Source organism: Asparagus officinalis, chromosome 4, assembly GCF_001876935.1.
Source record: "Asparagus officinalis chromosome 4, Aspof.V1, whole genome shotgun sequence".
NCBI classification, from domain to species: Eukaryota; Viridiplantae; Streptophyta; class Magnoliopsida; order Asparagales; family Asparagaceae; genus Asparagus; species Asparagus officinalis.
Window position 1 is genome coordinate 19,386,682 of NC_033797.1, and position 14,539 is coordinate 19,401,220.

Sequence of the window (14,539 nt, forward strand, 5' to 3'; positions counted from 1 at the left end):
TAATTGCGAGGTAAGCCTTAGGTTAACTTCTCGTGCTTTCTGGTAAGATTGTGTCATTTTTGGATACACGAAGGGATATCATATCACTATACGAAGAGTATTTGAGTCATGGTTGTTGCGATGTGGAGGGAGTTTTTCTTGGATAGAGAGAGCTAGTGAGTTTCTTCTCATGAGATTGAGGGGGTTGATGTTTTACAGGCTTTTTTTCGGATTCTAGAGGCATCATAAAAGTGCGGATGCATTGAATTAAATAAATTATCATGGTGTTCAGATCAATGTTTTGGTCTATGTTACAGGGGAACTTCTACCATGAAGCCGTATCCATATATATCTAACATGTAATCATGTACCAAAACTTCATGGACACTTCTCGGACATATAGATACATTATGCTTAATTTAAGACACTTGTCAAACACTTTTGAATTATATCTACATTCATATCTATTTCTTAAAACTCGTTAGACATGGGTTTAGTCCATATCCAAGTTCAAAAGTATGATTTAATAGGATCATTTGAGTGTCTCTAGTTCAAAAATGAGCAGTTTCCTATTTACAGTTACTAGCATAATAAAAGAAACTTAAATAAGAATTTTGATTTTAATAACACGTGAATATGAATAGGAAGGCAATAATAATCTCAGATAAATTATTAATTTTAATATCTATGTAGCCGTGTCGTCATATCCTCCGTTTTACAGTTTTCCATGTCCCATATCAGCACCCGCACCTGTTACTGATGCCCGTACGTAGTTGTTTTCATGCAAAGTAGGTTCTGGTTTATGCATGACTTGAAATTGATATCTTTAATTTCCATACTTGGTTTCTCTGTGAAGGAGGTGCTTTGTTGACAGATCACTGTTTCTATTAGGATGTCTATTCAAGGGCCCCTCAGTAATTGGTTCCTTATTCCTGTTTAGGCAATTAGTCTTCTTCTAGATCATATACTACGCCTCTTGTTAACTAACTCGAAGTTGACAAGACCAATTTTGCCAGTCGTTCCATTGAAGAGCAGGTCTTACTGAAATACAAAATCCTTAAAACAAAATCACAAGGCCAATAAAAGTCTATTGCAGTATTCATGCCTCAAGGAACAAAGAAATATAAAAGTTTAGAAAGGTTGCAATGAACATCAGTTGAGAATTGTTTACCTGGTTCTTTGATTGGATTATTTCATTGTGAGACCCCCATTTAGTCCCACATCTGGAAATGAGTAAAAAGTTAAGTGGCTTAAATAGATAAGCCCAAGACTCAAGTGTAACATCAGCTGGTCGATTTTGGCGGTGGATTGAGTTAAACAATGTGTTACATTTAGTGGGTCCCACAGCTTGTACAGCGTCAGCGGGCCCGCGTGCCCGGAAAGAGAAATGGTATCCGAGCAGTTGCCCGCCGGAAATATGGAGCTAAGTGCTATGCTGGGCTAAGTGCTACATAGCGTGATGTGATGCACCTCTAGAGCCTCTGTAGGAGAGTCCACATCGTAAGGTGAGGTGATTGTGAGACCCCATTTAGTCTCTTAAAGCCCAAGACTCAAGTGAGACCCCCATTTAGTCCCTTAAAGCCCAAGACTCAAGTATAACATCAGCTAGTTGCTTTTGACAATTCTTTGACCTCGTCTTAGAAGATAGTAAAGACTAATAATTTGTTTTCCTGTGCGCAGTAATTTTATTCACTCGAAAAGTAAACTTACACCCTTAATTTAAATTTCTCAATGTATAATCATTTTATTTTCAGAAGAATCTTAATTCCCTTTATATACTATTCTTAATTTAATTGCTGTGAAATTCATATATAAAAAGGTCGCTTAAATAATGTCATTATGCAGGTTCACCAGTTACGCTTTGGTTACGGAATTAGATGATCCAAAGTTGTAAGGATAATACAAGCCTTCCGTTGTTTTATTCTGTTCTTATGATTCTGTTACCACTGTATCAGGGTCCTTCTTTAGTAATTTGTTCTAAGGCGTTGCTATTTTATCATCAAAGCCTAATATATTTATTAACAGGATGCTTTACATCTGAAAGAAGAGGATGCCGTTCCTTGTTACAGGATGCCCTTGTTATATTCTTTACTTTGCGAGTAAGATGAAAGATACTGAATGATAATGTGAATGAAGCTAAGGGGCTGTTTGGTTCGTTTCCTAAATATAGGAAAATGTAATTCTATGTAAAGAAACTTAATTTTTAAGTTTTCTAAACTTTTCCAAAAAATAGATTGTTTTGGTTTGGTTCTCACATAAAATAAGGTGGGAAACAAATGTATAGATTTTTCTTGTGTTTGGTTTGTATGGAAAAAAAGGAAAAACTTTTGTTGATTTGACATTTCTCACATTTCTTGTGTTTGTTTGGTTTTAAAGTGTGTAGAGTGTTTATGATCACCATGGTAAGATTACCCCCCACTAAAGACAAATTTATTTGTGATCGTTATATGAAGTAATCTTAACAAATAAAAGTGCGAATGTAACATGAACAAATAGTAAATTACCGAAATTCATTATAAATATCCGTTTGCATTAAAATCATACGAAACATGGAATAACATGATTCAATTGCTATGAACCGTGTACCTGATTTGACCTGAAATATACCTGTTTGAGCTGAAAAAAATCACACGAAACTTGATTTTGAAGAAAAAATAAACGAGACATGTAATACCCTAATTATTCATAATTTTATTAAATACGTACCTGAATTAGCCAGAAATTCTTATGAAACCTATAAAAAACATATAAACAACCTGATTAGCCGTAAATATGTATATACCATAGCAAATCGCATCAAACCTGTAAATACCAAACATATACGTAATGGCTGAGGGCTCGGAATCTGGTCAATATCATTATTGTTAGTCATCCAGTGCAATATCAATAGATATTGCAGGTTGCTAATCTTAAAATTTTTGACAATCATCATAGCCTAAACAAAACTGCATGAACACGAGAAAATACCAACACGGGAACTCGACGACGAGCACAAATAGCAACCAAAAACTCAACAACATAGAGCTAAACAAGCTCGAATCAGCATAATAACAAAAAACAGCTACGGGAGCTCGACGACGAGCACAAATAGCAACCAAAAACCCAACACCATAGAGCTAAACAAGCTCGAATCAGCATAATAACAAAAAACAGCCACGGGAGCTCGACGACGAGCACAAATAGCAATCAAAAACCCAACAACATAGAGCTAAACAAGCTCGAATCAGCATAGTAACAAAAAACAGCTATGAGAGCTCGACGACGAGCACAAATAGCAACCACAAAACCAAACATCATAGAGCTAAACAAGCTCAAATCAGCATAGTAACAAAAAACAGCTACGGGAGCTTGACGACGAGCACAAATAGCAACCAAATACCCAACAACATAGAGCTAAACAAGCTCGAATCAGCATAGTAACAAAAAACAGCCACGAGAGCTCGACGACGAGCACAAATAGCAACCAAAAATCCAACAACATAGAGCTAAACAAGCTCGAATCAGCATAGTAACAAAAAACAGCCACGGGAGCTCAACGACGAGCACAAATAGCAACCACAAAACCCAACATCATAGAGCTAAACAAGCTCAAATCAGCATAGTAAAAAAAACAGCCACGGGAGCTCGATGACGAGCATAAATAGCAACCACAAAACCCAACATCATAGAGCTAAACAAGCTCAAATCAGCATAATAACAAAATACAGCCACGGGAGCTCGACGACGAGCACAAATAGCAACTAAAAACCCAACAACATAGAGCTAAACAAGCTCGAATCAACATAGTAAAAACCAACAGCCACGGGTGTAGGCTGTCTAAAAATCACTGCAGATAGTTGATCCCCATCAAACAACGATGATAAAAGTTATAATTCGACGGCTTCCAGAAGACTACAATTTGAAGATTTTCACGTAGATCGATGAAAGTTATAATCTGACAACCTTTATAATAACTGATGAAAGCTCTAATCAACAGCCTTCACAATCAATATCGGGAGTTACAATCTGACGACTCTCACATTTTAAAGAGCTAAAGCGAAGATTACTAAACAACGAAGAGATTACAAGTCAACGATCTCTTCAATCCAAGACGCAGGACTCATCCCTGCATCCCAGAGGTGAAGCACAAGTGGCCTCATTCCAGAGTCAAAGCTATGCAAACGTAGCTCCTAAATGCTGCAAATGCAGCTTCCATTCGCTGCCAAATACAGCTCCTAAATGCTGCAAAACGCAGCTTCCAACCGCTGCCAAACGCAGCATCTAACTGCTGCCAACGCAGCTTCCAACCGCTGCCAAACGCAGCATCTAACTGCTGTCAACGCAGCTTCTAACAGCTGCCAACGCAGGTTCCATCTGTTGCCCGACGCAACTTGCAAACACTGCGTTCAAACGCAGATTTTATTCCAGAATGCAGGACCTGTGTTTGACTCGTTCAAACACGAGTTGAACGGTTCCAGAAATCGTTTTCTCCCCATGATCTGAGGGATTTCCGCCCCCACTTAGGAGCGGATTAAGGAGGCGGTTACACCCCATTCAGCCCCACTTAGGAGCGGATTAAGAAGGCGGTTACACCTCATTCAGCCCCACTTAGGAGTGAATTAAGGGGGCTGTTACACCCCTTAATCCCCTATAAATAACTAAAAAATCAATTTAGTTGAGGACTCTTCGGCTTGGACAGATTAAGAGAGTATCTTTGGATCTTTGAGAATTTTAGAGATCTAGAGATCGGCTTCTTCGGATCATCTTCTCGACAACAGATTTTTGGGGCTATCTTCGTGCTTGGCTTGTCTAACCAATTACGGTTAAGATCAATCAACTCTTTTATAAGAGTTTAAACTCGCTCTGAGTTATCAATTCGTTCAGAGTTTCAAACTTGCCACGCAAGTCCTCCACAACGTCAAATCGTGAGGAGAAGGTACTGTTCCAGTGAAGACAAGACGTTCGGATCGTCAACGAGAAACAAACTGTTAGACCCTAGAGGGGGGTGATTAGGGTCTTATGCTAATCTAATCCGATTTTATGCCAATTAAAATTAATTAATACGTTATCCTAGCAAGTATGAAATATAACAACTATATATATAAGCTAGGATAAGCAATATGAACAACAAAGAGATATATCCTATAAGATAGAAATATATGCAAGGGTATTTAAACAATAAGATATATCCTAACAAAGAGATATAGACAATGTATGAGCAAGGATATAAAACTAACACAAGGGGTAAACAATTTAACTACAAATGTGATAGGGCAAAATGATCAACAAGCAATACACAATGGCGATGTAAGATATGAACATGGAAACAAGTGCGCCAATGCAATCACAAATAAAGGATATGTTTACGAGGTTCGGTCCCCACGACCTACGTCCCCGCTCCTCACCTCGAGGAGATACTCCACTATCACAACCGGGTTTTCTACGTTCACCCGAACAACGTTTACACCTCACAATACAATCACTATGTAATCACACCTCACACACTAAGTGTTGGTCCTAGCCCGTGTCCTCCTCCTCAAGTGCTCGGTTACAACCTCTCCCTAGGCACGTCAACCGACGCCACTCCTCTTGGATTCGACCCCGTCTCTCACCACACACTTCTCTCGGTGTACAAGTGTATTACAAGTGAATCCTCACAATTAAGTACAATATAAATCAATTTGATTGTTCTCTAAACAAGGTGAGAACTCAATTAAGCTCACTCTCAATGTCACAAACCCACAACCCTAAATTATACTATGAATGTAAATACAATAAGCTCAATAGGTTGTGTGTGAACAAAGAGATAAAACAATATAAACTCAATATGAAATCTAGCTTATGAAATTAAGAACAAACTTATAAAATGCTAGAATTGAGTTTAAGGAAACTTCTCTATAGATGACAAGAGAGAGGGAGAAGAATGAATGCTCAAACACCAAAGATGATCTCCACTTGCTCTTGTGAAATTTGCTCCACAAATCAAACTCTTGTAAATGCTTAAAAGCTTTTTAAACAAACACTAAAACCTTAAACAAAACTCTTTAAACTTGTTTTTAAAACTCTCTTGGATAAATGAAAACTGAGAAAGGAGGGTATTTATACCCACTCAAAGCTCAGCCAAAAACCCCCAAGTGAAAGACAGAAAAGCCCCAGACAGATCAGCTCAGAAATAGCCGTTAGGAGCCAACGGCTCTTTTGTCGGTCGACCGGAAATCTCGTCGGTCGACCGATGGAAAGCATTCGGTCGACCGATGGAAAGAAAACTCTCTTGGTTAGTTTGAGAGTTGAAGGCAATGGGGTACTTATACCCTCTCTCAACTCAGCCAAAAACCTGAGCAAAAGACAAAACACAGCCCCAATGCAACGGTCAAAAAACTAGCCGTTGGAAGCTGAGAGAATACTCGTCGGTCGACCGGAAAATTCGTCGGTCGACCGAAAATTTTCATCGGTCGACCGGACCGGTCGACCGACAGGCTTTCTGTCGCCCAGTGAACTTTTGACCTCAGGTTCGGTCGACCGGTGCGGTCGACCGAAATCTGACATATGAAAAACATGTTTTGCTGATTTTAAAACACTGTTTAAAAATATCAAATAAATTCCAAAAAATGTAAAACTTTGGGGAATGATTGTAGACATGATAATAAACATGCTACAATGACTGGTTATCAAAAAGGACTTCCCAAATGAAAAATATCATCATTTTACAAACTAGTCCAAAACATGAAAATATGAGATACTTGAATTTTGATGTTTTGACATAAACCAACTTTTGAAACTTTGTGAAATGTTTTTGTAGACTTAGTAAAACATGTATAAACTGATATTGAAGTCTATAAACTAAGAATACAATATTTTCACAAAATTGCATATTCTATGCAATGTTTTCAAAAACATAATAGAAAATATGAAATATAGAATTTCATATATATAACCATAAAAACTCAAAACATATGTATGTATATATATAACTATATATATGCATAGAAACCAAAACTTGTGTATATATATATAACTATATATATACGAAGAAACCAATAAATGTGTGTGTATAGATAATTGAGCTTAGAGTATATAACACACATAATATAAATCCTAAACTAAATTACCCAAGCTAGATCTTGATCTTCAATAAGCTCTTCTAGGTAATCTCGCGGATGAAGCTTTAACTTGGATCTTGAACTTTGAATAGCAAGGCTTCACCGACATTCCGCCAACCTCCATTGGATATCATCGTTGAAGCTCTATTCCATCCATCCTCCAACTACGTTGTTTGTCTACAATAAATACGAAAACACAAATACTAGACAAACAACATTAGTGGTAAATTGTTTGTTAAACATCATCAAAACAAGAAGACCAACAATCTCTCCCTTTTTGATGATGACAAACAATTTACAAAAAGGATATATGCATGAAAGGAAATGAACATACAATGTATAATATATTATGCATATAAACAAGAAAGAATATACTCATAATATTTCTCCCTCTTTGACAACATCAAAAAGGGGACAAAAAGAATAAGAGAGCGAAAGCTCCCCCTATCAATAAGCACGGGTGAGTATCAAACATAAAAAGATATAGGGATTGCTCCCCCTATCAAAATGCCATATAGAATATATGAAATGAAGATCATGGCAAACATATGTGAGCAAGCATAAAAGGTATGCTAACAATCACTCACATACAAAAGGATAATGAGACCACATACAAATATGTTAATATGAAAGAAGTGTCTCATTAGCACAAAAAAAAATATAAAAACCATATAAAAGAATAGATTTATGAAATCAAAAGAAGAGGAACATGAGATTCATGTAAAAAGTTTTCAAATGAAAACAAATCAACCAATTGAAATAATAAATCAAAGTTTAAATCATGAAAACAAATCATCATTGAATTTCAAAAATCAAGAGAGGCAACTCTATCTAGCTCTTGAGCTAGTATTAACCCATATGAACATTTTAGCATCCGGTAAACATGATTTGGGAATAAGCACCCAATAAATCCAGAGGGTTATATAAACGTAGTCCTCTCATCAAGATCAAAACAAATAATCATGAAAACAAAAGATTTGATCAAAGAAAATTTGTTTTCATAACCAAAAAATTGAAGGAAAAGTAAGAACACTAAAATTCTTGGTTTAAAGTTTAAATTTGTTTTGGTACCCAAGAACTCTTGGTACTAAAAGATTTAGGGACATGACCCCTATCATTTAAGCTCAAAGCCCTAGGGTTATGAACCCTCTTGGGCGCAAGTGGTACACGAACACGGTCATAACAATAATCACTCAAATGACCCTTCCGATTGCAATTTGTGCAATGAAAAGGTTGAAATAATTTGCGTTGACCGAATGGTTGTGCACGGAAAACATTAGAAGTTTGAATATTTATTCAAATCATAACAAAACTTCGCCAAATGGCCAAATCTACCACAAACATCACATTTAAACTTTTGTGGCTTAATAAAATCATTTGGCAAAGGTGAAGTCTTTTTCAAATCATAGCAAAATTTTGCCAAATGGCCAAAACGTCCACAAATATCATATTTAAACACATTTGCATGTTTATGATGTGCATGATAAGCATATGCATGTATATGTGATGAGGAAGCTACATGAGATGCACAAGAAAGATTAATATTCTTATGTTTTTGTGCATCATAGCAAAATTTAGCTAGATGGCCTTTACGGCCGCAAATTGAACACTTATAAACTTTGCTATATATGTGTGCATGATGAGTAGATGATGATTTAGACTTGGCACACATATCCATAAGCTTCTTATGATTATTGATGCATGTTTTCAAAGTTGAATCTAAGGATGAAATGCATTTTTTCATAAGATTCAAGTCTTCATTTTTTGGCACATATGCACCTTTAGAAGTAGAACATAAATAGTTATCTATAAAAGAAGCCGTATCATTTTGTATGTTCTTTACTTCTAACATGGCATTATCTCTTTCATGAGTTAAGCTAGAAATGGATGATGTTAATTTTTCATTTTCCAAGTTTAACATATCATTGTTTTCTTTAAGATTTTCATTTTCTTTAGCAATGATATCAAACTTGGATACTAGCTTCTCATGATCGGATTCTAAATTATCATGCTTGCATTTTAAATCATTAAAATCTTTATGTAATTTGTTGTAGGCATGCAATAATTTCTTAGATGCACAAACAAGTTCATCACTAGATAATTCATTATCGGGTTCGAACTTGCAAACCTCACTAGGGCTATCGCCTAGTGGCCGTGTGCATGATAAAGCTCCAATATTACTTGAGGAAGAGTCCGCCGGAATCCTTTGGATCTCCTCCAAGTTACCATGATGTGCTTCTATGAATGTCCACAATTTGTAAGCACTATCAAAAGAAACAAGCTTGTTAGAAATAGAAGAATCAAGTGCATTATGCATATATTCTAACACAATCTTGTTCATGGTAAACAATCTTTTGTCATTTTTACTCCACTTGGATTTCTCCATAGTGGGTACAATATAAGCATTATCAATAATTCCCCATAGATCAATATTTTTAGATTGCACAAAAAGTTTAAATCTAGAAGCCCATTGTGCATAGGGAAAGTTAATGAATTTAGGAGCAACATTGGATTCATAGCCTAACAAAGGTGCACAATTCATGTTCATGATAAATATATGTGTGCAAGCAAGACAAATGCAATCAAAACAAGATTAGCACAAAAAGATAACTTGATCATTTTTATTCCACTTGGATTTCTCCATAGTGGGCACAATATAGGCATCATCTATAATTTCCCATAAATCAAAGTGTTTAGATTGAACAAAAAGTTTAAATCTAACATACCATTGGGCATAGGGGAAATTATCTAATCTAGGAGTAATATTAATGGCATAACCTAAACCATGCATATCCATAATATAAAAAGGCAAGCAAGATACAATTAAAGCTCAAAATTAGATTAGCACAAAAACTAACTTGGATCTTTAACTCAAGGCGATTAGACCTTAAATCAAAGAGCACCAAGCTCTGATACCAATTGTTAGACCCTAGAGGGGGGGTGATTAGGGTCTTATGCTAATCTAATCCGATTAAATGCCAATTAAAACTAATTAATAAGTTATCCTAGCAAGTATAAAATACAACAAGATATGTGAGCTAGGATAAACAATATGAACAGGGGATATATCCTAGCAATGAGATATTACAAATGTATGAGCAAGGATATATGAACTAACACAAGGGTAAAATAAACAATCTACACAAGTGATAGGGTAATATGATGAGCAATACACAAAGGCGATATAAGATATGAAAACAAGAATAAGAACGCCAATGCAATCACAAACAAAACGATATGTTTACGAGGTTCGGTCCCCACGACCTACGTCCCCGCTCCTCACCTCGAGGAGATCTCCACTATCACAACCGGGTTTTCTACGTTCACCCGAACAACGTTTACACCTCACAATACAATCACTATGTAATCACACCTCACACACTAAGTGTTGGTCCTAGCCCATGTCCTCCTCCTCAAGTGCTCGGTTACAACCTCTCCCTAGACACGTCAACCGACGCCACTCCTCTTGGATTCGACCCCGTCTCTCACCACACACTTCTCTCGGTGTACAAGTGTATTACAAGTGAATCCTCACAATTAAGCACAATATAATTCAATTGATTGTTCTCTAAACAAGATGAGAACTCAATTAAGCTCACTCTCAATGTCACAAACCCACAACCCTAAATTATACTATGAATGTAAATACAATAAGCTCAATAGGTTGTGTGTGAACAAAGAGATAAAACAATATAAACTCAATATGAAATCTAGCTTATGAAATTAAGAATAAACTTATAAAATGCTAGAATTGAGTTTAAGGAAACTTCTCTATAGATGACAAGAGAGAGGGAGAAGAATGAATGCTCAAACACCAAGGATGATCTCCACTTGCTCTTGTGAAATTTGCTCCACAAACCAAACTCTTGTAAATGCTTAAAAGCTTTTTAAACAAACACTAAACCCTTAAACAAAACTCTTTAAACTTGTTTTTAAAACTCTTTTTTAAATGAAAACTGAGATCAAGGAGGGTATTTATACCCACTCAAAGCTCAGCCAAAAACCCCCAAGTGAAAGACAGAAAAGCCCCAGACAGATCAGCTCAGAAATAGCCGTTAGGAGCCAACGGCTCTTTTGTCGGTAGACCGGAAATATCGTCAGTCGACCGATGGAAAGAATTCGGTCGACCGACGGAAAATCCGGTCGACCGCGAGCAGATCTGAAAACAACGAAACAAACAGAGACTTCGTCGGTCGACCGGTGCTTGGATATATCGTCCGATGGTTCGTTGGTTTGTCGAATCACCGTGTCGAGCTGTATTCAGGGACCTATAGGCAGTTTTATATGCCTACATCAATATTTTCACAAAATTGCATAATATATACTAAAACACAATAATAAATATGAAACATGTGATTTCATATTTATAAACATGAAAACTCAAAAACACATGTATGTATATATATAACTATATATATGCATAGAAACCAAAACTTATGTATATGTATATATATATAACTATATATATATACGAAGAAACCAATAAATGTGTGTGTATATGATATTGAGCTTAGAGTATCTAACACACATAATATAAAATCTAAACTAGATTACCCAAGCTTGATCTTTATCTTCATTGTAGCTCAACTTGGTACACATGCGGATGAAGCTTGAACTTGATCTTTAACTTGAATTGTATGTTGCTTCACTCCGACATTCCGCCAACCTCCATTGGATATCATCGTTGAAGCTCTATTCCATCCATCCTCCAACTACGTTGTTTGTCTACAATAAATACGAAAACACAAATACTAGACAAACAACATTAGTGATAAATTGTTTGTTAAACATCATCCAAACAAGAAGGCCAACACAAACTCGACGCAAGCATTCGAGGGAGGCATCTCATTGCCACCGTGAAGAACCCAGAATTAAACAAAGGGGAGAATACATATCATTCTCCTCTCTTTTGTAATCAGGAATTCAAATTGTAATTAAGAACGAGAGAATACAAATCAATTTTTTTTTATTTACTACAAATTTTTTACCAAACAACGGGAGCTCGACGACGAGCACAAATAGCAACCAAAAACCCAACAACATAGCACAAATAGCAACCAAAAACCCAACAACATAGAGCTAAACAAGCTCGAATCTGCATAGTAACAAAAAACAGCCATGGGAGCTCGACAACGAGCACAAATAGCAACCAAAAACCCAACAACATAGAGCTAAACAAGCTCGAATCAGTATAGTAACAAAAAACAGCCACGGGAGCTCGACGACGAGCACAAATAGCAACCACAAAACCCAACATCATAGAGCTAAACAAGCTCGAATCAGCATAGTAAAAACAAATAGCCACGGGATCTCGACGACGAGCATAAATAGCAACCAAAAACCCAACAACATAGAGCTAAACAAGCTCGAATCAGCATAGTAACAAAAAACAGTCACGGGAGCTCGACGACGAGCACAAATAGCAACCAAAAACCCAACAACAAAGAGCTAAACAAGCTCGAATCAAGCAAAAATCAGAAAGGCAGTGATACACACCATAGGATTTAAATAATTCTAAATCAAGCATTGAAATAATTCATATTTCTAAAGTTAGGATTGCTATCATGATACACACCATAGCATTTAAATAATTCTAAATCAAGCAAAAAGCATGCAAAAATCAGAATGGCAGTGAATAAGAAACAAAACGAATAACATGGCGAAATTATACCTGTAATTGCTGAAATTCAACAAATCAAGCAAAAATCCGACGAAATACCCTCAGAAAGGCAGTGATTTCCCCAAATCCGATAAAAAATCCAACGAAAATTCGACTAAATCCAACAAAATCCGACAAAAACCGACAAAATCTGACGAAATCCCCATATTTCGTAGATCCGACACGCGAACATGAAAGGAATGGCGGGACTTGGCGGTAACCCTAGCCAACCAATAAATTTTTCGAAAATATTGCAGATCTAACAAAAGGACACAAGATGAGGGTTTTCCTAGGTTTTCCGCTCGTTTTTTGAGAAAATCGCGACGAGCGATTTGGCTGAGATGGAGGAGTTTTCTGCCGCTGGAAACCCTAGAACCCACTGCGAACCAAACCCGCACAAAGAAACACAAGGAAATGAAATGTCCGAGGTGGACGCGGTGTCAGGGGAGGGAAATGGGTTTCGGGGCTTTTTTTACGAACCAAACAGCCCCTAAACCAAAACAATGTAGCAGAGCTTTCCTGATCTAAGGACCCCGACCACTCCTTCAAAAGATTAGTACTCTTTTAACCAATAAAAAAGACTTACCAGAAGATTCTTAACCTCAGTAGCTCATTAAACAAGGAGTTCAGGACTTCCATGTCTAATCGAAAGTGCCTGCTTAGGTGTTGGCTGGTATTATATCCCCCTTAAGTAAGTGCACCATCATATTCTCTTTGCTAACGTTTTGAACAGCATTATGCTTATAGTAGTAACCCGTTAATGTTCACTATTATGCACCTTGGTTGGAAGAGCATAAATCGCACGATACAAAGATCACTTTACTTGCGACCACTGATCGTGCATGTAGAATTTAGGAAACCCTTATCATGCCTATAGTTCCTTCGGATTCTTTTTTCCAGAATTTAGGAAACCCTTATCATGCCGATAGTTCCTTCGGATTCTTTTTTTCCAGGTTAAAGAGGCCACTTTGAGGTTGATAGCATTCACGACATTCACTAAATCCCCATTGGCGTATCGACCCCGTAATGTACTTACTTTGTTGGGGGAAGGCTTAGAGGGTAATGATATCTTGGTGTTTACTGAGCATATTATTGCCTGCAGAAGTTCACAATAGACTTGTTATCAATGTAAGGCATTTTGAACTTCTGCAAAAAGACATGGAGATTTGTAAGTAGTTTCTATATGGAGTTGGAAGAATATAAGGGCATTTGAACTCCTGCAAGTGATGATATCGACATCTCTAAGTTAAATTTAAGTTAATAAGGAGATCCATAAGCATGTTCCATAATTCATCGCAAAACCAGTTTAGAAACCGAGAGTCCTGTCTAAAAGAAAGAATGGTGAATCACATACAATGACCTGAAATGTGATGCTAACATCAGATAACCTGTTAGGATAATGTGTTGCACCGATCTGGGGAGAAATGGTGAATCACATACAATGACCAATATAATCGAAGATTTTTTGTAGGATAAATATTACTTTGACATTCACGACACCTAGTTTTGGTGATTATGGTCCAAATGGAGGGATAGAAGCCTTGGGTTTAATCTAAGTTACTCTGCCATCTCTACACCAAAACTCTTTGGGTATTATAATATTATAGTCTTAAATATCAAATTAAGGAAAATGATAATTGCACTACAGGTTCGATGATATTCTTGTAACAAATATGTGGGGTTTTTCTTCGAGATTGTCAAGAAAAATGTTTCGCCATGGACCCTACTTTTTTGCTTGTGTGAATACAGAAGTAGTATAGCTTTAGTAGTACAGTTAATACTACTCTAAAATTAAAAAGTTTAATTGACCAATTCTGGCTAA